This window comes from Bufo bufo, chromosome 3 (assembly GCF_905171765.1).
Source record: "Bufo bufo chromosome 3, aBufBuf1.1, whole genome shotgun sequence".
NCBI classification, from domain to species: domain Eukaryota; kingdom Metazoa; phylum Chordata; class Amphibia; order Anura; family Bufonidae; genus Bufo; species Bufo bufo.
Genome location: NC_053391.1, coordinates 691,710,037 through 691,737,808, shown reverse-complemented (window position 1 = coordinate 691,737,808; position 27,772 = coordinate 691,710,037). Strand labels below are relative to the sequence as shown.

At 44.9% G+C, this 27,772-nt stretch overlaps 1 protein-coding gene across 4 annotated transcripts in view; it reads right to left on the bottom strand.

The window, feature by feature from the left end:
* The window catches only part of LOC120996564 (solute carrier organic anion transporter family member 2B1-like), a 219,717-nt gene that overhangs the window by 129,547 nt on the left and 62,398 nt on the right, over positions 1–27,772 (bottom strand). The window contains exon 1 of one of the 4 annotated variants that reach the window (XM_040426552.1): positions 2,136–2,243. The exons of the other annotated variants lie outside the window; for them this stretch is intronic. The gene's annotated coding sequence lies outside the window, so the exon portion shown is untranslated. Of the gene's footprint in view, positions 1–2,135; positions 2,244–27,772 lie in introns of those variants that run through there. 4 annotated transcript variants of the gene reach the window in all.

Genomic DNA, 27,772 nt, shown 5'->3' with positions numbered 1-27,772 from the left:
ACTTTTCAGTGTAAAAACAAAAAGGAGGAAGGTATTTGACAACATATAAAATGTTACAAAATTGTCCAGAAAAGTCAACAATTGTACACCATGGACGATCAAAGACTCTGTCCCTCAAGACCAATATTTTCCTGATTTAGCTTGTACATTTAGCATATCATCGGGTGAGTTATTTTTGGATATGAAAGCTGGAACGTAGGAGAACATGTCAGAAAAAGACTGAGAAGATTGTCAATAGAGACTGGCTCACGTGAAGGTTCTCCTTCCAGACTAGGGGCTTCATCTTCATCTGAACATGTTAGGAGAAGCCTCAGCTCATAGCTAAGGACAATTATGTTTGGAAAATTCGGAAGGAAAAAAGAAATAAATGTTTTTCCAAAAAAACATGGTAAATTCTAGAGTCTTGAAAAGCATTGAGACCCCAGCAGAAGACAGGATGTTATGTAAAAACATTATCCACATGAGAGCCAGGAGAGGAAACTAACTACAGTATACAGTAAAACATAGTCATATTAGCTTTATTTTGACTCCTGGTCATCAGTATTTATCTAGAATGGTTTGCTTTTTGGGTTTTTAGGCATCACAGTGCCATGTCAGAGTTTTTTGGGGTCACATCCATCCACCCCAGTTCTTCATGTTGCAGTAAAACAGGATGAGAAGGGTGGATATTTATATTTGATCCTTTGTTTTCACCAAGAAAAGCAGCGTCTTAAGTGTTTGGTAGCCACTTATCTCCCTCTTCGCTGACTCTAATGGACCTATTAACAGTCATGTCAAAGAGAATAGCAGGTGACTCCTTTTTGATGGATTAATGCATACATATGACCCATCTAGGAACATCAGATGATTGCTACTATCATAGACCATTATCATGTAGACAATAATCTGAAAAGGAGGACCCAAGAAACATACAGAGAATTACGGTACTAGACCCTCACCTCATCCTTTCATTAAAAAGTGGTGGTAAAGGCTGGGAAGTTCTCTCAGTGTTGAAGGACCTTATCTAATAATGATGATACTCAGAATTTACATCGCGACAACACGTTCCAGCGCACTGTACAATCAGAGGACAAAAGTACAGACAAAACCAGACATGACCGAGCAACAAACAGATGTCCAAAAGGGAAAAGTGCTTCTAACATACAACGGTCCGGCCATCTTTTATAAGGCGGAATAATACACATAAAGCTGTATGAGCCGAAGAATTACATTAAAGGGTGTGACGGTAGTGTTGAGCGAACTTCTGTTTTAAGTTCGGCATCTAAAGTTCGGCTTCCGGTTAGCGGAGAATCCCGATATGGATTCCGAATTCCGTTGTGGTCTGTGGTAGCGGAATCAATAATGGCCAATTATTGATTCCGCTACCACAGACCACAACGGAATTCGGAATCCATATCGGGATTCTCCGCTAACCGGAAGCCGAACTTTAGATGCCGAACTTAAAACAGAAGTTCGCTCAACACTATGTGACGGGTCACCCTATAAAGATGACGTTTTATAGCGTGCTTCTAAGGTCTCATTCACACGACCGTATAAATGGATTCCGCAATTTTGCTTAACGGGTGCGGACCCATTAATTTCAATGGGGCCGCAAAAGATGCGGACAGCGCACTGTGTGCTGTCCGCATCCGTTATTCTGTTCCGCGGCCCCGCGGTTGCGGACAAGAATAGGCATTCTCTATATAGCGCTGGCCATGTGCGGTCCGCAAATTGCGTACCACAAAACACTTACGGTCGTGTGAATGCACCCTAACTATGGATTTTGGGAATTAATCTAACTGCCTAAGGTAGAGCATTTCAGAAAACTGGTGCAGCATGAGAGAAGTCTTGGAGACGAAGGTGCCAAGTGCTACAGTCAGAATAGATCAGAAAAGGGAAGAAGATTAGAAGTGAGTTATAATTATCAAGACGAAAGTGAATAAGAGCAAAAATAAGAGTTTTTGCTATTTGCACAGTAAGAACAGGGCAGATTATAGAGATATTTTTGAGGTGCAGGTGGCAAAGGGCAAGACAAGACATTGACTACAGGAAGTAAAGGAACGATGAGAGCGTGCTACCAAGGAAAGCTTGCTGGACTGACTAAAGTGCACAATTATCCATGCTATTTCGGTGACGGGTCGTTATGTTGGATTTACCTCTGGTTGCAGTATACTGGAGGTACAGAAATCCATATATTCTCAATCCCGACAAGAGGCTGATCAAAACAAGTGCGTATAAAGAGTCCTAACCAGATATCACATTGTGTATAACACCGCACTCACATTCCGAATGACCAAAGTCCAGAAGTCATAAACATCTACTACAAGAGGTAAACACATAAGACACATTCTGCTCATTCCACAGAGGTGCTGAAACATCAGAGTTTTATCTTATTTAACATAGATAATAAATAAAATTTTTACATTTTTGTTATTTTACAAATCAAAAAATTTGAACTGATGAAATATAAGTCTGCACCGAAAACTGACACATAATGGAACAAAAATAACTACTATAAAATTACAGTCTATGTATTAGAAATGAATTACTAAAATACTGCCCTCTAAGGACAAGAATTTAATCCAGTGTGTTTTGGGCTCTGCAGGCATTTCCTTACTACTTTCTCACTAGCTTTGACCATCCCCTCCTCTTTCTTCTGTAAGTCTCCTCCACTGATATCTCTTTCATTGGGGCAACCCATTAATTTTCTTTGTAGGATATTTGGTCAAGAATTACACTGTCCATATGTGTTAGGATGTGGAAAATTTTTAGCACTACCTACTTTAATTCTGCCTCCTATGTACAAGACTTTAACTACTATTATACTGCTCCTATATATGGAGTTTCTATGTGGCAAGGTAAAATGATTTTAAATGCGATCTATTGTGGAAGTAGGTGCTAAACACTTACTATTGTGCATATAGTCCGGTACATCTGCTGTTGTAATATGAATGCCCGCTATCGGTCACACTACAGGTTTCAAGGACGACGATCCAAACACGGCTGTCCTGTGCACGCACCACGAGGCAAGCTGAAGACAGGACCAGACGAGACAACAAGAGGATCACTGCCGATAGCGGACATTCGTATTACAACTAGGTTTGATCACGAATATTCGAATTTCGAATTTTTATTGCGAATATAGGTACTTCGAAAATTCGCGAATATTTCGAATATAGTTATATATATTCGTAATTTCGAATATTCTAAAAAAAAATAATCTTTTTTTTTTTTTTTTTTCAGTACACATGATCCCTCACTGCTTCTAGCTTGTGGGCTAATAAGAAGGCTGCAATATACTTGACTTTAGGAGTAGTAGTGTTTGCGAATTTTGTTCTATATTCGTTTTTTTTGAATATTCGCTATATTGCTAAATATTCTTGTTTTAGAATATTACGAATATTCGAAAAAACTAAGTTATAGCAATATAGAGAATATTCGAAAAAAATCGAATATAGAGCAATTTAGCTAATATAGTGCTATAATCTTCTTTGTCTAATAGTTGTAAATTGAAAAATTCGCAATAAAAAAATTCGAATCCGAAAAATTCGAATTCCAAAAATTCGCATATTACACAATCATTACCTTTCCGATTTTTTGAGTAAAAAAAAAATCGCGAATTTTCGAATTTGCAAATTTTTGACAAATATTCTACAAAATATTCGCGAAATATCGCGAATTCAAATATGACCCCTGCCGCTCATCACTAATTACAACAGCAGATGTACCGGACTATACGCACAATAGTAAGTGTTTAGCACCTACTCCCATAATAGATCGCATTTAAAATCATTTTACCTTGCCACATAGAAACTCCATATATTTCAGATAGAGGAGTATGTAAACATACAAGGAGCAAATACCGAGTGCCAGTATACACTCTGTCTATTGCGGCAACATTTATACAGCTATCAAATACTAAAAGTTATGACATACTTTATTTAGTGCGACAATACCCGTATTTTTGCAGGCAGCAAATGAGTCAGCGCGGGTTCTTTTTCTCTGCTTCTAATATTAGGTCTCCTCCAACTCTGTTTTTTTTTTTTGACAATTAACCTTACAGTAGAACCCTGCAGCGACGGGGCCTACACATAGTCCTATTGTGTGGGCTCATTCCCCCCCCCCCCCCCCATCCAGACGGCAGCGCGAGTGTCGACTTTTTATATAACTACAATAATACTGCTCCTATGTACAAGAATATAACTACTATAATACTGCCTCCTATGTACAAGAATATAACTACTATAATACTGCCTCCTATGTACAAGAATATAACTACTATAATACTGCTCCTATGTACAAGAATATAACTACTATAATACTGCCTCCTATGTACAAGAATATAACTACTATAATACTGCCTCCTATGGACAAGAATATAACTACTATAATACTGCCTCCTATGGACAAGAATATAACTGCTATAATACTGCCTCCTATGGACAAGAATATAACTACTATAATACTGCTCCTATGTACAAGAATATAACTACTATAATACTGCTCCTATGTACAAGAATATAACTACTATAATACTGCTCCTATGTACAAGAATATAACTACTATAATACTGCTCCTATGTACAAGAATATAACTACTATAATACTGCTCCTATGTACAAGAATAGAACTACTATAAAACTGCTCCTATGGACAAGAATAGAACTACTATAATACTGCTCCTATGTAAAAGAATATAACTACTATAATACTGCTCCTATTTACAAGAATATAACTACTATAATACTGCTCCTATGTACAAGAATATACCTACTATAATACTGCCTCCTATGTACAAGAATATAACTACTATAATACTGCTCCTATGTACAGGAATATAACTACTATAATACTGCTCCTATGTACAAGAATAGAACTACTATAATACTGCTCCTATGGACAAGAATAGAACTACTATAATACTGCTTCCTATGTACAAGAATATAACTACTATAATACTGCTCCTATGTACAAGAATATAACTACTATAATACTGCTCCTATGTACAAGAATAGAACTACTATAATACTGCTTCCTATGTACAAGAATATAACTACTATAATACTGCTCCTATGTACAAGAATAGAACTACTATAATACTGCTCCTATGTACAAGAATAGAACTACTATAATACTGCTCCTACGTACACGAATATAACTACTATAATACTGCTCCTATGTACAAGAATATAACTACTATAATACTGCTCCTATGTACAAGAATATAACTACTATAATACTGCTCCTATGTACAAGAATATAACTACTATAATACTGCTCCTATGTACAAGAATATAACTACTATAATACTGCTCCTATGTACAAGAATAGAACTACTATAAAACTGCTCCTATGGACAAGAATAGAACTACTATAATACTGCTCCTATGTAAAAGAATATAACTACTATAATACTGCTCCTATTTACAAGAATATAACTACTATAATACTGCTCCTATGTACAAGAATATACCTACTATAATACTGCCTCCTATGTACAAGAATATAACTACTATAATACTGCTCCTATGTACAGGAATATAACTACTATAATACTGCTCCTATGTACAAGAATAGAACTACTATAATACTGCTCCTATGGACAAGAATAGAACTACTATAATACTGCTTCCTATGTACAAGAATATAACTACTATAATACTGCTCCTATGTACAAGAATATAACTACTATAATACTGCTCCTATGTACAAGAATAGAACTACTATAATACTGCTTCCTATGTACAAGAATATAACTACTATAATACTGCTCCTATGTACAAGAATAGAACTACTATAATACTGCTCCTATGTACAAGAATAGAACTACTATAATACTGCTCCTACGTACACGAATATAACTACTATAATACTGCTCCTATGTACAAGAATATAACTACTATGGGGGCGGAGCTTGGCTGCCTTGCTGAATGGCTGCCTGTTGCTGAGCTCCTCCAACTAGCTGGTGATTAACCCCATTAAAAGCACCTTTTTACCTGCGCAAATGGGCAAAGCGGGGAGAGACCGCACCAAGGACCCTTTAGAGACCATCCAGGTCCGCTCCAAACAGCCAGACATGGAGCAATACCTGAAGAAGCAGCCCAAGGGCCGTGTGGCTGAGACTCCTAAGATGGCGCCGGCTGCATCTCAGCATTCTGAGGGAGAAGACTATTCTGAAGCAGGAAGCGCTTCTGACATCTCAGACTACAGAGCCCGAAAACGGAGTGGAACTCTTTCAAAGAAGGCACTTCGGGAGGTCCTGGACTCCGCTCTGGCTCCCCTGCGACAAGACCTAACAGAGATCAAGGTAGATCTGCACAGCATGGGGCAGCGGGTGGCGGACTTAGAAAATTCGCATGATGCGATTATTCGCCACGAGGGAGAAATATGCGCGGCATTAAATTCGCATAATGGCTTGCTTAATGATGCTTTGCTTCGCATCGAAGATCAAGAAAACCGCAGCCGCAGACGAAACATCCGGATCCGGGGCCTACCTGAATCATTCGCATCGGAAGCTCTGGAGAAAATCGCATGCAAAATTTTTGCGAATCTTCTGGGAACAGACAGAGCTGCGAAAATAACAATTGAGAGGATACACAGAGCTTTGAGACCTAAGCCTAAAGGCTCTGATCCGCCGAGAGATGTCGTCTGTGGCCTTCTAAGCTATGTGGACACTGCGGCTCTGCTGAAGGCAAGTAGAGAAGCAGAACGCCTGGAATTTGAAGGCACACCGATCTTGTTTTTTCAAGACCTGGCTCCCACTACGTTGGCGAAACGCCGAATTCTCCGGCCACTTCTAGATGCCCTCAAGGCCTCTGCCATCCAGTTCAGATGGCTTTACCCATTCGGCCTGGCCGTTATGAAGAACGGGAGGCAGATTACTATACGCTCCCCTCAGGATCTAAATGCTGCCTGGGATCACATGGGTATTTCACCGTTGGAGATACCATCCTGGATGCCCGCCGACCAGGGAGAGCCTATACCCTCGCCTCCAAGCTCGGCCCAGTGGAACACTGTCACCTCGGGTAAAGCTCCCAGATCCAACCGGGAACGTCATCAAGTTTTATAGTTCACATTACCTCCCCCTCCCCTCCCGAGAAGCTGGGGTTTAACCAGCATCTAACCTGGTTCACGACCCTACCCCCTGATGGCCTCCTTCTGGCCCTCAAGTGCTCCACGAGACCCCCCGCCCGGTGGATCCCGGCTGTCCGCCGTCATGAAAAAGGATCGCTTTAACATCGGGTGCCCTGTGGAGTTTTCATCTCTCTGTGTTTTATGCTGGTTACTGCATTTAACTTTCTTTTTCTTTATTTGCAGATGTTTTGTTCATTTTGTCTGTGTCCTCCCTTCTCCCACTGTGTCCTTCCCTCCTTCTTCCACGCTCGACTGGTCTACAACTGTTGATATGCAATGTACCCAACTACCACCCGGGGATGGCTGAAGTCATAGTTTCTTCTTTCACCGTCAGAGGTCTGAATGAGCCATGTAAGAGATCGCAAATCCTATCTCTACTGCAGAAAGACAAAGTCTCCATAGCATTCTTTCAAGAGACCCACTTCCGGTCGGGTAAGATACCTAACCTACCACCCAAAAAATTCTCGCAATGGTACCACAGCACACATAGCTCGGCTAGCAGAGGTGTTAGCATAGCTATTCACAAGCAACTACCCTTCGTAGTCTCGGCTTCTTCCTCAGACCCGGATGGTCGGTACTTGTTTGTGAAGGGCGCAATAGCTGACACCCAGATCACACTAGCTAACGTTTATGCTCCAAATAGGGGACAGGTCCAATGGCTGATTCAGACCCTCACGCTCCTTTCCTCCTTCAAAGAAGGCATTGTCATTTTAGGGGGAGATTTTAATGTATCCCTAGATCCTAGCTTAGACTCCTCCTCTGGGAAATCGGCTATTACACACATACGTCTAAGGCGTTTGAAACTAGCCTTGAAAAAATTAGGTGTGTTTGACACATGGCGCACTCTAAACCCCTCTGGTAGGGATTATACCTTCTTCTCCCATGCCAAGTCCTCATACCATAGACTAGACCACTTCTTCTTATCCTCAAATCATGCCCAACTGCTCCTGCATGCTAAAATAGGTAATATTACTCTGTCGGATCACTCCCCAATTTTTATACATTTCACATTGACTACTCTTCCAAAAAGGGAATGGAATTGGCGCCTCAATGACACCCTCATCTTAGACCAAGCCAACTCCCAGAAACTAGCTTCCTCACTGACCGAGTTCTTCCAGCGGAATAATGCAGGCCTTACACCTCCCTCACCACCGATTGTATGGGAAACCCATAAAGCGGTGATCCGTGGTGAACTTATCGCCCTCGGCTCCCATGTTAAAAAACAGCGCTCTCAAGCCATTGCCACCCTTATGTCCCAAATTCATTCGCTCGAACTTACGCACAAACAATCACAGGCACTTAGTTGTGCCACTGAACTTAGTGATGTAAGAACTAAGCTGAAGAACTTACTAAATGTAACATCGGCCAAACTGCTCCTACGCTCCAGATTTAAATCGTACGCTCATGGCGATAAAGGGAACAAACTTATGGCTGCGCCAGTTAAAAAACAACACTCTGACTCTTTTATCTCTGCTATCAAAGATGCTAAAGGAACCCACCTGAAATCCACTCTTGACATTGCGAAGGCCTTTAGTACCTTTTATACGGAGCTCTATAATCTTCCACCCCCCTCGAATCAGTCGCCTAATACCCTCACGGACGCCACGGAAAAATTCCTCTCCTCCCTACATCTCCCTAATATCACCCAGTCCCAGGCAACCCAGCTAGTAGCCCCAATAACAGATTCTGAAGCGCGGAAAGTGCTGGCCTCTATTCCCTCAGGGAAGAGCCCTGGACCTGACGGCTTCTCCATTACGTACTATAAAAATTTTCAAGATATCCTAGTCCCCCACTTCCGCTCCATGTGTAATCACCTTCTGAACGGAGGTCAACTTCCCCCCCAATCGCTTTCGGCCCACATTACGATTATTCATAAAGAGAACAAAGATCCCCTAAATTGTGGTAGTTACCGCCCAATCTCCCTCCTTAATACGGACGTAAAATGGTGGGCTAAGATCTTGGCTCAGCGAATTCAGCAGATTCTCCCCGATATCATCCATAGGGAGCAGGTCGGGTTTGTCTCTGGCAGACAGGGGAACGAAAATACCGTCCGCCTCCTCCACCTCATGAATTGGGCGCGGAGCACTTCAACTCCGCTAGCCTTGCTCAGCACAGACGCGGAAAAGGCCTTCGACAGGGTCAGTTGGCAGTATATGTCTGCGGCACTGTCGAAATTTGGCTTCCCCGATCAGTTTATCGCGGCTATTTTCTCTTTATACTCGTCCCCTTCTGCCAGAGTCAAGGTCAACGGCACTCTTTCACCAGCCTTTGCCATATCCAATGGCACTAGGCAGAGATGCCCCCTCTCCCCGTCTCTTTTTATCATAGTAATGGAAACCCTGCTATGCAAGATCAGACAAGACCCTGACATTGAGGGTATCAGGATGGGTTCTTGTATGCATACCACCGCTGCATTTGCCGATGATCTGCTAATTATGACCACCAACCCCACGATTTCTTTCCCACGGCTCCATTCTCTGTTCGAAGAGTTCGGATGGATCTCTAATTTCAAAATTAATTATAGCAAATCCATGGCCCTGAATGTTTCATGCAAATCCTATATAGTCAAGAACCTCAAACGCACCACCTCCTTTGCTTGGGCCCCCCGTGATATTACGTTCTTAGAGATACGAATCTCAGCTAACCAAGATGACCTATTTAATCTTAACTACAGCCCCCTACTCAAAGATATTAGAACACATCTACAGTCCCTTAAACTCCCCTTCATCTCTTGGATAGGCAGGAAGAACTTCCTTAAAGCCTTCATTGTACCCAAACTTCTATATTTAATACAAACACTACCAATTTGTCTCCCTCGCTCCTTTTTTGTGGAGATACGCCGTATGTTCTCTTTGTTCATGTGGGCGGGCAAATCCTCTAGGATAGCTTACTCAATATTGACAAGAGAAAAGAGATTTGGGGGCTTTGGTATGCCCGACATCCAAACTTATTATACAGCGTCGCTCCTGAACAGGTGCTTTTCTCTCCTCTCCCGCCAACCCCCGAATCTTTGCGTACAACTTGAGCGTGCTCTTATCACCTACAAAGAAGGACTTATCCTATGGGGAATCCGCACATGCACCCCGAATAACGCATATGCCTCTCCCATTTGGAAAGGCATGTTGGTGGAATGGGCCAAACTATATAAATCCCAAGACCTTAGGTTCCCTAATATCCACCTTCCCCTGCATCTACTACAGAACTATATTCACCCCGATATACTCAGACCCTCCGGAGTCTGGAGCATACTATCTGACCTCACCTTACAAGATATCGCTTCTACATCTGGGGACTTGGCATGGGACAAGATCCACGATCTGCCGAGGGTTAAAGCCCTCTCCTTCCTTTCTATTGGGGCATTTGGTCGTGATATTAAAGCCCTCAAGCTGCCTCCCCTCACTAATGATACACCTACTTGGCTTGAGAAGAAGCTTTGTGTTCCCGAGTTACCGAAAAAGCCCCTCTCGACACTCTACAGGGAGCTGCTCTCTTCTGCTCCTCCAGCACTGCACTTTGTGTCTGCCTGGGAAAAGGAGCTCACAATCCAATTGACTGAGCCGGAGAAGGCCTTTATCTTAGCTCATTCACATGGCTTCAACCGATGCATCAAAATACAAGAGAATTCTTACAAACTATTGACCCGCTGGTAGAAAACACCAGAATTCCTACATAGGCTCAACCCGGATGTTCCGGAGCAGTGCTGGAGGTGTGGAACAGAAGTCGGCTCCTTGTCACACATATGGTGGTCCTGCAGTAAAATACGCCCCTTCTGGTCCCAAATAGAGAACAAAATTAACCAGATATGCGCCTCTGAGGTGCGTCTGGATGCAAAACTAGTTCTCCTCTGGTGTCCCAATGATTCCCTTACTCCTGCCAAGGCTGACCTCCCGACCATGCTTCTTACTGCAGCACGTATGTTGATACCCTTCCTCTGGAAGAATGATTCGCCACCCTCAATGTTGATGTGGACCGAGAAAACAGACCAACTGTTTAGATTTGAGGAGTTAGCCCACTGGGAAACGCGCACACGTTCCAAATTTCTCAAACTGTGGCGACCTTGGGAGAAGTATCGCAACCCTGAGTGAATTGGAAGAACTTCCTCCCCTCCTCTACCCACCCCATTCTTCCCCTCCTCCCAATTCCCCACTCTTGTCCGTGTCTTTTTCTTTTGTTTTGTGTTAACTAAATTTGTTCATACTCACTATGTTAGTAGATATGATATGGTCTGTAAGAATATTTGTACCCATTCTACTGCTGCCATTTGCACATGGCTATATACTGATACGTATTTTTGGATCAGACCTTTTGCACTCTCAATAAAAAGAGTTTTGGTTAAGAATATAACTACTATAATACAGCCTCCTATGTAGAAGAATATAACTACTATAATACTGCCTCCTATGTAGAAGAATATAACTGCTATAATACTGCTCCTATGTACAATAATATATCTACTATAATACTGCTCCCTATGTGCAAGAATATAACTACTATAATACTGCCTCCTATGTACAAGAATATAACTACTATAATACTGCTCCTATGTACAAGAATGTAACTACTATAATACTGCTTCTATGTACAAGAATATAACTACTATAATACTGCTCCTAAGTACACGAATATAACTACTATAATACTGCCTCCTATGTACAAGAATATAACTACTATAATACTGCTCCTATGTACAAGAATATAACTACTATAATACTGCCTCCTATGTACAAGAATTTAACTACTATAATACTGCTCCTATGTACAAGAATATAACTACTATAATACTGCTCCTATGTGCAAGAATATAACTACTATAATACTGCCTCCTATGTACAAGAATATAACTACTATAATGGTGAGCACCCGACAGCATAGGGAGGGTGATAAGAGACTGGGGGGTATTCCCTAAGCCCCCTTTGCCCCCGAGTTATAAGGGGTCATGGCCCTTTAAGGTGGTGAGTAGTAAGGGGAGTATAGTAGGAGTTAATGGAAAGCTCCCATGATCCAGTGGGATTAGGGGCGGTGCTGATGGGTATATATGCTTGGGAATGTGCTTCCCACTTCCTCTTGACGGTGGATGAGCTGGTTTGAGGTACCCCTTCGCCGCTGTCATGTCCGCAGGAGATTTGGCCCTGAGGGACTCCCTCCTGGCGCGTTTTCAAGAGGAAGGAGAGGGATGGCTGCGGGCCTTCCTTGGGAGCCTGCATTCCCCTTTGCCTTCCCCTACTCCGGCCCCTCTGCCTGTTGCTGTTCCTGAGCTGGCGGTGCCTGCTGCCAGCTCTGCCTGTCGTTCGGGGGATCGGCGGTCCGCGCGGCGTTCCCGCCCCCCGGCGCGGCTTGGCCATAGCCCCCCTGCTCCTTGCGCTTTTAGTAGCGGCGGCCCCCGGGGCTCTCTTAGGTTGGGGGATCGCTTACCTGATTCATCCAGGCGCCGTGGCAGGCCGGGCCGCTCCGGCGAGCGGAGGGATGGTGGGCGGGCTCGGCGCGGTGCTGTGGCTCCTCCCCTTCCTCTGTCTCCCGGAAGTGGTTTGGCTGCTGTCGGCGCGCTGGGTATAGGAGCAGTTATGGGAGCCCGGGAAAGCGCGATGGGGGATGAATCACCCCCGACACCCCCCTCGTCTCAATTATTGCCCCCCCCGGTTTCTGCGGGCCAGGGGCTGCCTGCGCTGCCGGCTGCACCTATGCCTGGGGACCCAGGCAATGGGTTGCAGAGTGACAGGGTTATAACCCCTGGAGTTGTTGCCCCTCCCCCGCCCCCCCCATCCCAGATGCCACTAGTTGATACAGCCCCCAGGCAGAGGAGACGCAGGGAGGTCTCTGTCTCTCCCTCCTCTTCATTTGAAGATGGCAGGGGTGAGCGTGATTACCGCAGGCGTCCGTCCCGTCGCCATGGCAGGGCACGAGGGAGTCGGAGACGCTCCAGATCCTCCAGGTGGCGTTCCCCCTCATCTTCGGAGTTGTCATCGGGCGCATCTGAGGAGTCTGGTAGAGTGTCAAGGAGTAGAAGATCGAGGCCAGCACCAAGCTGTACTTCCAGGGCTCCGAGCCTGGTTCATCCTTTGGTTCAAAGTCAGGCGGTTTCCATGGAGGTTCCTTCTCCGGTGGTTCCTAACGTTCCGGTTGGTGAGTTTCAATTTGCTGGGGCCTGGGGGGAAAGTGGGTCTGTGGCGGGTATGGAATCGCTTATGCGGGCTTTGCTAGATAAATTACAGGATTCCCCACCCCCGGTTGCTAGTCAGAAAACTCCTGCCTCAGTGGGTGCTGGAATACATAAGGAGTCATTTTTCTGTGGGGTTAGCCCTTTGGGTTCACATGTTGAGGAGGCGGTAAAGGAGAAGATCTGGACTAATCAGTACGTGGACATTTGGTCCCTTATTTCTGTGGATCAGCATACTGTTGACAGGGAACGCAGGGTGCTTGATAAACCGTATGAGCGTAGGCCAAAAGTGGCTAAAACTATTGGGAATTGGCTCCAGGCGTTCGCGGTGTTGGGTTGCATCATGGGGCAGCGGCACCCGGAGCGATGTTCAGAGTTGTTCGTTTATGTTGATACTGTGTATAGTGCTTATAAGTCCCACGGAGGCAGCGCATGGTGGCGGTATGATGAGGAGTTCAGGAGGCGCCTCGCTCTCCAGCCTGGCGTTGGTTGGGGAGTAAAAGCGACTGATGTATGGCTGCGGCTCATGTTGTCTCAGAGACAACATCCCTTTCAGAGTGCGGCCGCCGGTGCTGGCACTTCACAGATCCATGCAGCGGTGGCCGTCAGACGCCCAGGAGTGTGCTGGTCGTTTAATGAGGGGAACTGCAAGTACGCAGGCTTATGCAGGTTCAAGCATGAGTGCTCTGTGTGTGGAGGCCCCCACGCTGGAAATAGGTGTTCTGTACAGTCAGCCAGACTTAGTAAGTTTACCGTCCAAGGTGAGCGTGGACGCGATGTCCCCGTGGCTAGACAGGTACCCAAATAGACAGGCGGCTTGTCAGATTCGTTCTGGTTTTTCGGTGGGTTTCTTTATCCCGTTTGTTCTTAATCGGTTCCCTGTGTTTAGTGATAACTTAAGGTCTGCCCGGGATCACCCTGGGGTGTTGAGGGATAAATTGACTAAGGAGGTCGAGTTAGGTAGGATTGAGGGTCCGTTCTCTGCAATCCCTTTTACTAACTTACGGGTGTCCCCATGGGGTGTGGTTCCGAAAAAGGAGGACCCAAGAAACATACAGAGAATTACGGTACTAGACCCTCACCTCATCCTTTCATTAAAAAGTGGTGGTAAAGGCTGGGAAGTTCTCTCAGTGTTGAAGGACCTTATCTAATAATGATGATACTCAGAATTTACATCGCGACAACACGTTCCAGCGCACTGTACAATGAGAGGACAAAAGTACAGACAAAACCAGACATGACAGAGCAACAAACAGATGTCCAAAAGGGAAAAGTGCTTCTAACATACAACGGTCCGGCCATCTTTTATAAGGCGGAATAATACACATAAAGCTGTATGAGCCGAAGAATTACATTAAAGGGTGTGACGGTAGTGTTGAGCGAACTTCTGTTTTAAGTTCGGCATCTAAAGTTCGGCTTCCGGTTAGCGGAGAATCCCGATATGGATTCCGAATTCCGTTGTGGTCTGTGGTAGCGGAATCAATAATGGCCAATTATTGATTCCGCTACCACGGACCACAACGGAATTCGGAATCCATATCGGGATTCTCCGCTAACCGGAAGCCGAACTTTAGACGCCGAACTTAAAACAGAAGTTCGCTCAACACTATGTGACGGGTCACCCTATAAAGATGACGTTTTATAGCGTGCTTCTAAGGTCTCATTCACACGACCGTATAAATGGATTCCGCAATTTTGCTTAACGGGTGCGGACCCATTAATTTCAATGGGGCCGCAAAAGATGCGGACAGCGCACTGTGTGCTGTCCGCATCCGTTATTCTGTTCCGCGGCCCCGCGGTTGCGGACAAGAATAGGCATTCTCTATATAGCGCTGGCCATGTGCGGTCCGCAAATTGCGTACCACAAAACACTTACGGTCGTGTGAATGCACCCTAACTATGGATTTTGGGAATTAATCTAACTGCCTAAGGTAGAGCATTTCAGAAAACTGGTGCAGCATGAGAGAAGTCTTGGAGACGAAGGTGCCAAGTGCTACAGTCAGAATAGATCAGAAAAGGGAAGAAGATTAGAAGTGAGTTATAATTATCAAGACGAAAGTGAATAAGAGCAAAAATAAGTTTTTGCTATTTGCACAGTAAGAACAGGGCAGATTATAGAGATATTTTTGAGGTGCAGGTGGCAAAGGGCAAGACAAGACATTGACTACAGGAAGTAAAGGAACGATGAGAGCGTGCTACCAAGGAAAGCTTGCTGGACTGACTAAAGTGCACAATTATCCATGCTATTTCGGTGACGGGTCGTTATGTTGGATTTACCTCTGGTTGCAGTATACTGGAGGTACAGAAATCCATATATTCTCAATCCCGACAAGAGGCTGATCAAAACAAGTGCGTATAAAGAGTCCTAACCAGATATCACATTGTGTATAACACCGCACTCACATTCCGAATGACCAAAGTCCAGAAGTCATAAACATCTACTACAAGAGGTAAACACATAAGACACATTCTGCTCATTCCACAGAGGTGCTGAAACATCAGAGTTTTATCTTATTTAACATAGATAATAAATAAAATTTTTACATTTTTGTTATTTTACAAATCAAAAAATTTGAACTGATGAAATATAAGTCTGCACCGAAAACTGACACATAATGGAACAAAAATAACTACTATAAAATTACAGTCTATGTATTAGAAATGAATTACTAAAATACTGCCCTCTAAGGACAAGAATTTAATCCAGTGTGTTTTGGGCTCTGCAGGCATTTCCTTACTACTTTCTCACTAGCTTTGACCATCCCCTCCTCTTTCTTCTGTAAGTCTCCTCCACTGATATCTCTTTCATTGGGGCAACCCATTAATTTTCTTTGTAGGATATTTGGTCAAGAATTACACTGTCCATATGTGTTAGGATGTGGAAAATTTTTAGCACTACCTACTTTAATTCTGCCTCCTATGTACAAGACTTTAACTACTATTATACTGCTCCTATATATGGAGTTTCTATGTGGCAAGGTAAAATGATTTTAAATGCGATCTATTGTGGAAGTAGGTGCTAAACACTTACTATTGTGCATATAGTCCGGTACATCTGCTGTTGTAATATGAATGCCCGCTATCGGTCACACTACAGGTTTCAAGGACGACGATCCAAACACGGCTGTCCTGTGCACGCACCACGAGGCAAGCTGAAGACAGGACCAGACGAGACAACAAGAGGATCACTGCCGATAGCGGACATTCGTATTACAACTAGGTTTGATCACGAATATTCGAATTTCGAATTTTTATTGCGAATATAGGTACTTCGAAAATTCGCGAATATTTCGAATATAGTTATATATATTCGTAATTTCGAATATTCTAAAAAAAAATAATCTTTTTTTTTTTTTTTTATCAGTACACATGATCCCTCACTGCTTCTAGCTTGTGGGCTAATAAGAAGGCTGCAATATACTTGACTTTAGGAGTAGTAGTGTTTGCGAATTTTGTTCTATATTCGTTTTTTTTGAATATTCGCTATATTGCTAAATATTCTTGTTTTAGAATATTACGAATATTCGAAAAAACTAAGTTATAGCAATATAGAGAATATTCGAAAAAAATCGAATATAGAGCAATTTAGCTAATATAGTGCTATAATCTTCTTTGTCTAATAGTTGTAAATTGAAAAATTCGCAATAAAAAAATTCGAATCCGAAAAATTCGAATTCCAAAAATTCGCATATTACACAATCATTACCTTTCCGATTTTTTGAGTAAAAAAAAAATCGCGAATTTTCGAATTTGCAAATTTTTTACAAATATTCTACAAAATATTCGCGAAATATCGCGAATTCAAATATGACCCCTGCCGCTCATCACTAATTACAACAGCAGATGTACCGGACTATACGCACAATAGTAAGTGTTTAGCACCTACTCCCATAATAGATCGCATTTAAAATCATTTTACCTTGCCACATAGAAACTCCATATATTTCAGATAGAGGAGTATGTAAACATACAAGGAGCAAATACCGAGTGCCAGTATACACTCTGTCTATTGCGGCAACATTTATACAGCTATCAAATACTAAAAGTTATGATATACTTTATTTAGTGCGACAATACCCGTATTTTTGCAGGCAGCAAATGAGTCAGCGCGGGTTCTTTTTCTCTGCTTCTAATATTAGGTCTCCTCCAACTCTGTTTTTTTTTTTTGACAATTAACCTTACAGTAGAACCCTGCAGCGACGGGGCCTACACATAGTCCTATTGTGTGGGCTCATTCCCCCCCCCCCCATCCAGACGGCAGCGCGAGTGTCGACTTTTTATATAACTACAATAATACTGCTCCTATGTACAAGAATATAACTACTATAATACTGCCTCCTATGTACAAGAATATAACTACTATAATACTGCCTCCTATGTACAAGAATATAACTACTATAATACTGCTCCTATGTACAAGAATATAACTACTATAATACTGCCTCCTATGTACAAGAATATAACTACTATAATACTGCCTCCTATGGACAAGAATATAACTACTATAATACTGCCTCCTATGGACAAGAATATAACTGCTATAATACTGCCTCCTATGGACAAGAATATAACTACTATAATACTGCTCCTATGTACAAGAATATAACTACTATAATACTGCTCCTATGTACAAGAATATAACTACTATAATACTGCTCCTATGTACAAGAATATAACTACTATAATACTGCTCCTATGTACAAGAATATAACTACTATAATACTGCTCCTATGTACAAGAATAGAACTACTATAAAACTGCTCCTATGGACAAGAATAGAACTACTATAATACTGCTCCTATGTAAAAGAATATAACTACTATAATACTGCTCCTATTTACAAGAATATAACTACTATAATACTGCTCCTATGTACAAGAATATACCTACTATAATACTGCCTCCTATGTACAAGAATATAACTACTATAATACTGCTCCTATGTACAGGAATATAACTACTATAATACTGCTCCTATGTACAAGAATAGAACTACTATAATACTGCTCCTATGGACAAGAATAGAACTACTATAATACTGCTTCCTATGTACAAGAATATAACTACTATAATACTGCTCCTATGTACAAGAATATAACTACTATAATACTGCTCCTATGTACAAGAATAGAACTACTATAATACTGCTTCCTATGTACAAGAATATAACTACTATAATACTGCTCCTATGTACAAGAATAGAACTACTATAATACTGCTCCTATGTACAAGAATAGAACTACTATAATACTGCTCCTACGTACAAGAATATAACTACTATAATACTGCTCCTATGTACAAGAATATAACTACTATGGGGGCGGAGCTTGGCTGCCTTGCTGAATGGCTGCCTGTTGCTGAGCTCCTCCAACTAGCTGGTGATTAACCCCATTAAAAGCACCTTTTTACCTGCGCAAATGGGCAAAGCGGGGAGAGACCGCACCAAGGACCCTTTAGAGACCATCCAGGTCCGCTCCAAACAGCCAGACATGGAGCAATACCTGAAGAAGCAGCCCAAGGGCCGTGTGGCTGAGACTCCTAAGATGGCGCCGGCTGCATCTCAGCATTCTGAGGGAGAAGACTATTCTGAAGCAGGAAGCGCTTCTGACATCTCAGACTACAGAGCCCGAAAACGGAGTGGAACTCTTTCAAAGAAGGCACTTCGGGAGGTCCTGGACTCCGCTCTGGCTCCCCTGCGACAAGACCTAACAGAGATCAAGGTAGATCTGCACAGCATGGGGCAGCGGGTGGCGGACTTAGAAAATTCGCATGATGCGATTATTCGCCACGAGGGAGAAATATGCGCGGCATTAAATTCGCATAATGGCTTGCTTAATGATGCTTTGCTTCGCATCGAAGATCAAGAAAACCGCAGCCGCAGACGAAACATCCGGATCCGGGGCCTACCTGAATCATTCGCATCGGAAGCTCTGGAGAAAATCGCATGCAAAATTTTTGCGAATCTTCTGGGAACAGACAGAGCTGCGAAAATAACAATTGAGAGGATACACAGAGCTTTGAGACCTAAGCCTAAAGGCTCTGATCCGCCGAGAGATGTCGTCTGTGGCCTTCTAAGCTATGTGGACACTGCGGCTCTGCTGAAGGCAAGTAGAGAAGCAGAACGCCTGGAATTTGAAGGCACACCGATCTTGTTTTTTCAAGACCTGGCTCCCACTACGTTGGCGAAACGCCGAATTCTCCGGCCACTTCTAGATGCCCTCAAGGCCTCTGCCATCCAGTTCAGATGGCTTTACCCATTCGGCCTGGCCGTTATGAAGAACGGGAGGCAGATTACTATACGCTCCCCTCAGGATCTAAATGCTGCCTGGGATCACATGGGTATTTCACCGTTGGAGATACCATCCTGGATGCCCGCCGACCAGGGAGAGCCTATACCCTCGCCTCCAAGCTCGGCCCAGTGGAACACTGTCACCTCGGGTAAAGCTCCCAGATCCAACCGGGAACGTCATCTTCCCGCCACTTCCGAATTTCCTCCGCACCGCTGAGATGATATGACGCTTATGGGACACCAATTCTACACCCCTCTACAAGGGCACTTCCTTCGGCGGTCACCCAGCCAGTGACCCCTGATGACACCCAGATGACGTCCCTTGTTACAGCACGATAGAGACTTTCCCTCTATGTTCTATTTGGGACTTTGTTATTGCTAAAGTTTTATAGTTCACATTACCTCCCCCTCCCCTCCCGAGAAGCTGGGGTTTAACCAGCATCTAACCTGGTTCACGACCCTACCCCCTGATGGCCTCCTTCTGGCCCTCAAGTGCTCCACGAGACCCCCCGCCCGGTGGATCCCGGCTGTCCGCCGTCATGAAAAAGGATCGCTTTAACATCGGGTGCCCTGTGGAGTTTTCATCTCTCTGTGTTTTATGCTGGTTACTGCATTTAACTTTCTTTTTCTTTATTTGCAGATGTTTTGTTCATTTTGTCTGTGTCCTCCCTTCTCCCACTGTGTCCTTCCCTCCTTCTTCCACGCTCGACTGGTCTACAACTGTTGATATGCAATGTACCCAACTACCACCCGGGGATGGCTGAAGTCATAGTTTCTTCTTTCACCGTCAGAGGTCTGAATGAGCCATGTAAGAGATCGCAAATCCTATCTCTACTGCAGAAAGACAAAGTCTCCATAGCATTCTTTCAAGAGACCCACTTCCGGTCGGGTAAGATACCTAACCTACCACCCAAAAAATTCTCGCAATGGTACCACAGCACACATAGCTCGGCTAGCAGAGGTGTTAGCATAGCTATTCACAAGCAACTACCCTTCGTAGTCTCGGCTTCTTCCTCAGACCCGGATGGTCGGTACTTGTTTGTGAAGGGCGCAATAGCTGACACCCAGATCACACTAGCTAACGTTTATGCTCCAAATAGGGGACAGGTCCAATGGCTGATTCAGACCCTCACGCTCCTTTCCTCCTTCAAAGAAGGCATTGTCATTTTAGGGGGAGATTTTAATGTATCCCTAGATCCTAGCTTAGACTCCTCCTCTGGGAAATCGGCTATTACACACATACGTCTAAGGCGTTTGAAACTAGCCTTGAAAAAATTAGGTGTGTTTGACACATGGCGCACTCTAAACCCCTCTGGTAGGGATTATACCTTCTTCTCCCATGCCAAGTCCTCATACCATAGACTAGACCACTTCTTCTTATCCTCAAATCATGCCCAACTGCTCCTGCATGCTAAAATAGGTAATATTACTCTGTCGGATCACTCCCCAATTTTTATACATTTCACATTGACTACTCTTCCAAAAAGGGAATGGAATTGGCGCCTCAATGACACCCTCATCTTAGACCAAGCCAACTCCCAGAAACTAGCTTCCTCACTGACCGAGTTCTTCCAGCGGAATAATGCAGGCCTTACACCTCCCTCACCACCGATTGTATGGGAAACCCATAAAGCGGTGATCCGTGGTGAACTTATCGCCCTCGGCTCCCATGTTAAAAAACAGCGCTCTCAAGCCATTGCCACCCTTATGTCCCAAATTCATTCGCTCGAACTTACGCACAAACAATCACAGGCACTTAGTTGTGCCACTGAACTTAGTGATGTAAGAACTAAGCTGAAGAACTTACTAAATGTAACATCGGCCAAACTGCTCCTACGCTCCAGATTTAAATCGTACGCTCATGGCGATAAAGGGAACAAACTTATGGCTGCGCCAGTTAAAAAACAACACTCTGACTCTTTTATCTCTGCTATCAAAGATGCTAAAGGAACCCACCTGAAATCCACTCTTGACATTGCGAAGGCCTTTAGTACCTTTTATACGGAGCTCTATAATCTTCCACCCCCCTCGAATCAGTCGCCTAATACCCTCACGGACGCCACGGAAAAATTCCTCTCCTCCCTACATCTCCCTAATATCACCCAGTCCCAGGCAACCCAGCTAGTAGCCCCAATAACAGATTCTGAAGCGCGGAAAGTGCTGGCCTCTATTCCCTCAGGGAAGAGCCCTGGACCTGACGGCTTCTCCATTACGTACTATAAAAATTTTCAAGATATCCTAGTCCCCCACTTCCGCTCCATGTGTAATCACCTTCTGAACGGAGGTCAACTTCCCCCCCAATCGCTTTCGGCCCACATTACGATTATTCATAAAGAGAACAAAGATCCCCTAAATTGTGGTAGTTACCGCCCAATCTCCCTCCTTAATACGGACGTAAAATGGTGGGCTAAGATCTTGGCTCAGCGAATTCAGCAGATTCTCCCCGATATCATCCATAGGGAGCAGGTCGGGTTTGTCTCTGGCAGACAGGGGAACGAAAATACCGTCCGCCTCCTCCACCTCATGAATTGGGCGCGGAGCACTTCAACTCCGCTAGCCTTGCTCAGCACAGACGCGGAAAAGGCCTTCGACAGGGTCAGTTGGCAGTATATGTCTGCGGCACTGTCGAAATTTGGCTTCCCCGATCAGTTTATCGCGGCTATTTTCTCTTTATACTCGTCCCCTTCTGCCAGAGTCAAGGTCAACGGCACTCTTTCACCAGCCTTTGCCATATCCAATGGCACTAGGCAGAGATGCCCCCTCTCCCCGTCTCTTTTTATCATAGTAATGGAAACCCTGCTATGCAAGATCAGACAAGACCCTGACATTGAGGGTATCAGGATGGGTTCTTGTATGCATACCACCGCTGCATTTGCCGATGATCTGCTAATTATGACCACCAACCCCACGATTTCTTTCCCACGGCTCCATTCTCTGTTCGAAGAGTTCGGATGGATCTCTAATTTCAAAATTAATTATAGCAAATCCATGGCCCTGAATGTTTCATGCAAATCCTATATAGTCAAGAACCTCAAACGCACCACCTCCTTTGCTTGGGCCCCCCGTGATATTACGTTCTTAGAGATACGAATCTCAGCTAACCAAGATGACCTATTTAATCTTAACTACAGCCCCCTACTCAAAGATATTAGAACACATCTACAGTCCCTTAAACTCCCCTTCATCTCTTGGATAGGCAGGAAGAACTTCCTTAAAGCCTTCATTGTACCCAAACTTCTATATTTAATACAAACACTACCAATTTGTCTCCCTCGCTCCTTTTTTGTGGAGATACGCCGTATGTTCTCTTTGTTCATGTGGGCGGGCAAATCCTCTAGGATAGCTTACTCAATATTGACAAGAGAAAAGAGATTTGGGGGCTTTGGTATGCCCGACATCCAAACTTATTATACAGCGTCGCTCCTGAACAGGTGCTTTTCTCTCCTCTCCCGCCAACCCCCGAATCTTTGCGTACAACTTGAGCGTGCTCTTATCACCTACAAAGAAGGACTTATCCTATGGGGAATCCGCACATGCACCCCGAATAACGCATATGCCTCTCCCATTTGGAAAGGCATGTTGGTGGAATGGGCCAAACTATATAAATCCCAAGACCTTAGGTTCCCTAATATCCACCTTCCCCTGCATCTACTACAGAACTATATTCACCCCGATATACTCAGACCCTCCGGAGTCTGGAGCATACTATCTGACCTCACCTTACAAGATATCGCTTCTACATCTGGGGACTTGGCATGGGACAAGATCCACGATCTGCCGAGGGTTAAAGCCCTCTCCTTCCTTTCTATTGGGGCATTTGGTCGTGATATTAAAGCCCTCAAGCTGCCTCCCCTCACTAATGATACACCTACTTGGCTTGAGAAGAAGCTTTGTGTTCCCGAGTTACCGAAAAAGCCCCTCTCGACACTCTACAGGGAGCTGCTCTCTTCTGCTCCTCCAGCACTGCACTTTGTGTCTGCCTGGGAAAAGGAGCTCACAATCCAATTGACTGAGCCGGAGAAGGCCTTTATCTTAGCTCATTCACATGGCTTCAACCGATGCATCAAAATACAAGAGAATTCTTACAAACTATTGACCCGCTGGTAGAAAACACCAGAATTCCTACATAGGCTCAACCCGGATGTTCCGGAGCAGTGCTGGAGGTGTGGAACAGAAGTCGGCTCCTTGTCACACATATGGTGGTCCTGCAGTAAAATACGCCCCTTCTGGTCCCAAATAGAGAACAAAATTAACCAGATATGCGCCTCTGAGGTGCGTCTGGATGCAAAACTAGTTCTCCTCTGGTGTCCCAATGATTCCCTTACTCCTGCCAAGGCTGACCTCCCGACCATGCTTCTTACTGCAGCACGTATGTTGATACCCTTCCTCTGGAAGAATGATTCGCCACCCTCAATGTTGATGTGGACCGAGAAAACAGACCAACTGTTTAGATTTGAGGAGTTAGCCCACTGGGAAACGCGCACACGTTCCAAATTTCTCAAACTGTGGCGACCTTGGGAGAAGTATCGCAACCCTGAGTGAATTGGAAGAACTTCCTCCCCTCCGCTACCCACCCCATTCTTCCCCTCCTCCCAATTCCCCACTCTTGTCCGTGTCTTTTTCTTTTGTTTTGTGTTAACTAAATTTGTTCATACTCACTATGTTAGTAGATATGATATGGTCTGTAAGAATATTTGTACCCATTCTACTGCTGCCATTTGCACATGGCTATATACTGATACGTATTTTTGGATCAGACCTTTTGCACTCTCAATAAAAAGAGTTTTGGTTAAGAATATAACTACTATAATACAGCCTCCTATGTAGAAGAATATAACTACTATAATACTGCCTCCTATGTAGAAGAATATAACTGCTATAATACTGCTCCTATGTACAATAATATATCTACTATAATACTGCTCCCTATGTGCAAGAATATAACTACTATAATACTGCCTCCTATGTACAAGAATATAACTACTATAATACTGCTCCTATGTACAAGAATGTAACTACTATAATACTGCTTCTATGTACAAGAATATAACTACTATAATACTGCTCCTAAGTACACGAATATAACTACTATAATACTGCCTCCTATGTACAAGAATATAACTACTATAATACTGCTCCTATGTACAAGAATATAACTACTATAATACTGCCTCCTATGTACAAGAATTTAACTACTATAATACTGCTCCTATGTACAAGAATATAACTACTATAATACTGCTCCTATGTGCAAGAATATAACTACTATAATACTGCCTCCTATGTACAAGAATATAACTACTATAATGGTGAGCACCCGACAGCATAGGGAGGGTGATAAGAGACTGGGGGGTATTCCCTAAGCCCCCTTTGCCCCCGAGTTATAAGGGGTCATGGCCCTTTAAGGTGGTGAGTAGTAAGGGGAGTATAGTAGGAGTTAATGGAAAGCTCCCATGATCCAGTGGGATTAGGGGCGGTGCTGATGGGTATATATGCTTGGGAATGTGCTTCCCACTTCCTCTTGACGGTGGATGAGCTGGTTTGAGGTACCCCTTCGCCGCTGTCATGTCCGCAGGAGATTTGGCCCTGAGGGACTCCCTCCTGGCGCGTTTTCAAGAGGAAGGAGAGGGATGGCTGCGGGCCTTCCTTGGGAGCCTGCATTCCCCTTTGCCTTCCCCTACTCCGGCCCCTCTGCCTGTTGCTGTTCCTGAGCTGGCGGTGCCTGCTGCCAGCTCTGCCTGTCGTTCGGGGGATCGGCGGTCCGCGCGGCGTTCCCGCCCCCCGGCGCGGCTTGGCCATAGCCCCCCTGCTCCTTGCGCTTTTAGTAGCGGCGGCCCCCGGGGCTCTCTTAGGTTGGGGGATCGCTTACCTGATTCATCCAGGCGCCGTGGCAGGCCGGGCCGCTCCGGCGAGCGGAGGGATGGTGGGCGGGCTCGGCGCGGTGCTGTGGCTCCTCCCCTTCCTCTGTCTCCCGGAAGTGGTTTGGCTGCTGTCGGCGCGCTGGGTATAGGAGCAGTTATGGGAGCCCGGGAAAGCGCGATGGGGGATGAATCACCCCCGACACCCCCCTCGTCTCAATTATTGCCCCCCCCCCGGTTTCTGCGGGCCAGGGGCTGCCTGCGCTGCCGGCTGCACCTATGCCTGGGGACCCAGGCAATGGGTTGCAGAGTGACAGGGTTATAACCCCTGGAGTTGTTGCCCCTCCCCCGCCCCCCCCATCCCAGATGCCACTAGTTGATACAGCCCCCAGGCAGAGGAGACGCAGGGAGGTCTCTGTCTCTCCCTCCTCTTCATTTGAAGATGGCAGGGGTGAGCGTGATTACCGCAGGCGTCCGTCCCGTCGCCATGGCAGGGCACGAGGGAGTCGGAGACGCTCCAGATCCTCCAGGTGGCGTTCCCCCTCATCTTCGGAGTTGTCATCGGGCGCATCTGAGGAGTCTGGTAGAGTGTCAAGGAGTAGAAGATCGAGGCCAGCACCAAGCTGTACTTCCAGGGCTCCGAGCCTGGTTCATCCTTTGGTTCAAAGTCAGGCGGTTTCCATGGAGGTTCCTTCTCCGGTGGTTCCTAACGTTCCGGTTGGTGAGTTTCAATTTGCTGGGGCCTGGGGGGAAAGTGGGTCTGTGGCGGGTATGGAATCGCTTATGCGGGCTTTGCTAGATAAATTACAGGATTCCCCACCCCCGGTTGCTAGTCAGAAAACTCCTGCCTCAGTGGGTGCTGGAATACATAAGGAGTCATTTTTCTGTGGGGTTAGCCCTTTGGGTTCACATGTTGAGGAGGCGGTAAAGGAGAAGATCTGGACTAATCAGTACGTGGACATTTGGTCCCTTATTTCTGTGGATCAGCATACTGTTGACAGGGAACGCAGGGTGCTTGATAAACCGTATGAGCGTAGGCCAAAAGTGGCTAAAACTATTGGGAATTGGCTCCAGGCGTTCGCGGTGTTGGGTTGCATCATGGGGCAGCGGCACCCGGAGCGATGTTCAGAGTTGTTCGTTTATGTTGATACTGTGTATAGTGCTTATAAGTCCCACGGAGGCAGCGCATGGTGGCGGTATGATGAGGAGTTCAGGAGGCGCCTCGCTCTCCAGCCTGGCGTTGGTTGGGGAGTAAAAGCGACTGATGTATGGCTGCGGCTCATGTTGTCTCAGAGACAACATCCCTTTCAGAGTGCGGCCGCCGGTGCTGGCACTTCACAGATCCATGCAGCGGTGGCCGTCAGACGCCCAGGAGTGTGCTGGTCGTTTAATGAGGGGAACTGCAAGTACGCAGGCTTATGCAGGTTCAAGCATGAGTGCTCTGTGTGTGGAGGCCCCCACGCTGGAAATAGGTGTTCTGTACAGTCAGCCAGACTTAGTAAGTTTACCGTCCAAGGTGAGCGTGGACGCGATGTCCCCGTGGCTAGACAGGTACCCAAATAGACAGGCGGCTTGTCAGATTCGTTCTGGTTTTTCGGTGGGTTTCTTTATCCCGTTTGTTCTTAATCGGTTCCCTGTGTTTAGTGATAACTTAAGGTCTGCCCGGGATCACCCTGGGGTGTTGAGGGATAAATTGACTAAGGAGGTCGAGTTAGGTAGGATTGAGGGTCCGTTCTCTGCAATCCCTTTTACTAACTTACGGGTGTCCCCATGGGGTGTGGTTCCGAAAAAGGAGGACCCAAGAAACATACAGAGAATTACGGTACTAGACCCTCACCTCATCCTTTCATTAAAAAGTGGTGGTAAAGGCTGGGAAGTTCTCTCAGTGTTGAAGGACCTTATCTAATAATGATGATACTCAGAATTTACATCGCGACAACACGTTCCAGCGCACTGTACAATGAGAGGACAAAAGTACAGACAAAACCAGACATGACAGAGCAACAAACAGATGTCCAAAAGGGAAAAGTGCTTCTAACATACAACGGTCCGGCCATCTTTTATAAGGCGGAATAATACACATAAAGCTGTATGAGCCGAAGAATTACATTAAAGGGTGTGACGGTAGTGTTGAGCGAACTTCTGTTTTAAGTTCGGCATCTAAAGTTCGGCTTCCGGTTAGCGGAGAATCCCGATATGGATTCCGAATTCCGTTGTGGTCTGTGGTAGCGGAATCAATAATGGCCAATTATTGATTCCGCTACCACGGACCACAACGGAATTCGGAATCCATATCGGGATTCTCCGCTAACCGGAAGCCGAACTTTAGACGCCGAACTTAAAACAGAAGTTCGCTCAA